This window comes from Quercus suber, unplaced genomic scaffold, assembly GCF_002906115.3.
Source record: "Quercus suber isolate HL8 unplaced genomic scaffold, Cork oak 2.0 scaffold_147, whole genome shotgun sequence".
Lineage (NCBI taxonomy): Eukaryota > Viridiplantae > Streptophyta > Magnoliopsida > Fagales > Fagaceae > Quercus > Quercus suber.
This window is the reverse complement of record NW_027069608.1, coordinates 395,699-399,189: the sequence shown is the minus strand read 5'-3', so window position 1 is coordinate 399,189 and position 3,491 is coordinate 395,699. Positions and strand designations below refer to the sequence as shown.

Below are 3,491 nucleotides of genomic sequence, written 5' to 3'. Positions count from 1 at the left end.
AATTTGAAGACAGCCTTGTAATGCGATGTGTCATGAGTATCCAATACTAATTTGAATGGTTATTTTCTTCCATTAATTTTTTTAAGATACAATAGAATTTCACTCTATGGTATTCGCTCCATGATAATTGTTCTTTATTATTAAACCAAGACACTAATCAATTTTTAATGTAAGCATTGAATACCAGATTTCTTATTCAACGACAAAAAAGTTTACTAATTGAGCTAACTAGAACCAACTTCCTCTATTAATTTCAATTGTGTATAAAATGAACAGAAAATTCTCAAACATGTGAACTGCATACCAAGGGTATATTATCAATTTGTTTGAATTTTCTTTTGTTACTATCTATCGGAGGAAACCATGCAAAAAACCACTTTCTTGTGTTAGTTTGGGAGAGCTTATTTGTATTGGTTTATTTGATTTTAAAAATAAAGGGTGTAAAAGAACAACCATATATACCTAAAAATTTAAAGTTTTAAAAGTTTCGCCTAAACTAAATAAACAGAATGATTTGGAAATAGGTTGTAACATGTCATTAACATGGTCTATTTTGATGCACATATACTTAAATATAAGTCACTTCCTTCAAAGCCAAATCGCTACTAATCCTAACCATATGAAGTTTTTTTTTTTATTGCTTTTTAATGTTGAAACCCTCTAAAAGGGCACAATAATTAGAAGGTAACATCTTACAAATACTGGGTCTGTCTTAATTGGTGAGCTTAAATAGCTACTAGTTGCTTCATATTCATTGGAAATGTGTACCGCAAAGAACCATCAAATACATGATCCATAGAGATGCGATTAGCTGCCTCTGTAGGATGGACTAGATCAAAGAATACGTGGTCGCTTCTGTTGGAGCAATAGGCTGCAATTGCCAGGCAAAAAATTTCAGCATTAAGGGCCCCCAGCCCGCAACAAGCAGCTTTAATTTCTACAAATCCTGCAACCAAATATGAAGGGTCTTCAATCATTCTTTCTTTCCTTTTCTTTTTTTTATATAATGAAAAATTGAAAGGAAAACAAACTAAAGGTAGAACAATAAAGCAGAAATTATGAAAAGGACATAGAATTTCGGAAAACCTAGTGCCTACTCAACAAAGTGTCAATTTTGGACTTTCTCTAAGTGAGTTTTACATCCATTTCCATGTTGGAAAATTGCCTCAAATTCCAATTGTGACTTGGAAAGTCAATTAGGTTTCCTAGTTGAAAAAGGAAAAATTAATTTGGGTTTCCTTGTTATAGAAGGAAAGACTATTCCTTGGTGTGAAAGGAAGTCTATTCCTTATTAAAGAGGTAATGTATTCTTAGTCTAAGAGGAAATAGACTCCTTATTAAAAATGTAATGTATTCCTAGTCCAAGGAGGAATAGTAAAAGAATCTTATAAATAGACAATACTACAAAGAATTTGATGGCTTTGGCCCAAGAGTCCTCCCTATGGGGAGAGGGAAAATAGAGCGTGAAACCAAGAGAGGAAAAAAAAAAAAAAAGAATTTTGCTTGGGAGGAACGCAAGAAGGAGGAGAGTAGCAACAAGGATTGTCACAAAAGAGACAAGAGAAAGAGCAGCCAAGAGGGAGTTGCTTAGAGAAAAAGAAGACAGCTAAGAGGGAGCTATGCGTGGAGAAGAAAATAAAAAGGAGAGAGCAAAGTGTTGTCGCTTTTGAAAGAGATAATTAGCGTGTGTGTGAGAGAGAGCAAAGAAAAATAAGAGAGATTTTTCCTTAATTGTGAGACATTTACGAAAATTATTGTAATTGATTTGATAATAGTGAAATTATTCGAAATTTATCCCGCAGTTTTTTTTCCCTTCAAAGAGAAAGGATGTTCCACGTAAATTTTGTGTTTTTGTGTGTGATTATTATTTTGGATTGCTAATATTGTTGATAATATTATTTGGGACCCAACATTTCAAGCTATAGAAGGGACTAATTTGGCAAAGTGAGTTGGCTTTTAATGAGTTGATCCAAGTTGAGAGAACAATGAGAGAAAGAGAAATATCTAAAATAATATTAGTAGAAGTAATATAAATAGGCATGCTAAGTAAGTAAGTAGGGTAAATTATGAATTTGTAGATACTGAAGCTCTGATTATTATGTTAAGGATCTATAGTTGACTCCAAAATTATAGGAGTAAGGCTTGATTATTATTATTGTAATTGTCTTTATAATTTATATTTTGTGCTCTCTAATTTATAAAAAGAAAATAATCAGTTATACCATAAGCAGTTGGTCTCTGAATGAGGTCAAGAAAGACTTCATAAGAGTCAGAGGAGGAGCAGTATATCTCTTTAAGTTCCGACTTCAATTCCTGCAACATTGATATAAGGCCTTCATTGTACTTAACAGACCAGTAATTCATTTCTTCGCGGCATTCTTCATTTTTTTTCTCCCTCCTCCTTGCTGGGCAGCATCCAAGTACCCCAGTTCCAAGAATCACAAATTTATGTGCGTGAAAACTGTATAAGCGCTGCAAAATAGTTTTTATAAAGAAACGGTCAGCAAAGACTTAAGTTGAATTACATTATATAATATTTACAAAAATTTGGCTCATTAAAAAGGGAGTCTCAGCTGGTTTATCATCGATTGAACTGAGCTTAAGGTCTAGTTTTAAGGTTCATTTACTATATGACTAATAGAGCAAATCCTTACCACAGCTTTGTTAGGAATTTAACCAAAATTCCAACTTGTGAGAAACAATAAAAATAGAGAAAAACACACGCCAAAGAAAAATAATCACACGCACAAGACAGTATTTACGTGGTTCGGCAATTTGCCTACGTCCACGGAGTTGCAGGGATTTCACTATTATCAGGGAAAAAATACAAAGTGCGGCTACAGTGTTTTTTCTCTCTCTCCAAAAAACACAACAATAGTTGTAGTCACAAACCCTAATTATAAAAGCGGCTTTTATATCCTACTTACAGGGTTATAATGGGCTAGGCCAAAAATAAACTAGGCTCCACAAAGCCCAACAAATCTCCCACTTGGAGACTAGTTCAATCATCAACATCATCCGCTATCCTCCAAAAGCAATCCCTCATCCCTGCAACTCATCCTCCTGTCCTTAAGCTAGAAGACCAATTGAAACTGCACACAGCTTCAACTTCTCAATAGTGACACCCTTAGTCAACATGTCTGCTGGGTTCTTAGATCCACATATCTTCTCAAGTATTACCAGTTTATCTTCAACAAAGTATCAGATAAAGTGGTATTTTGTCTGTATATGTTTCGACTTTGAATGAAAAGCCGAATTTTTAGCAAGAAAAATTGCACTCTGACTGTCACTGTGTAGAATGCCCATCTCCTGCTTCTTACCCAATTCATCTAAGAAACCATGTAGCCAAATCATCTCCTTTCTAGCTTCAGTTGCTGCAACATACTCAGCTTCTGTAGTAGACAAAGTAACAATCTTTTGCAGATTTGAAGCCCATGATATAGCTGTACCACCCAGAGTAAATACAAACCCAGTAGTACTCTTTCTACTAT

At 34.3% G+C, this 3,491-nt stretch overlaps 1 pseudogene; it reads right to left on the bottom strand.

The window, feature by feature from the left end:
- Window positions 1-725: 725 nt before the first annotated feature.
- LOC136069009 (GDSL esterase/lipase At5g55050-like) overlaps window positions 726-3,491 on the bottom strand; it is a 13,407-nt pseudogene continuing 10,641 nt past the window's right edge.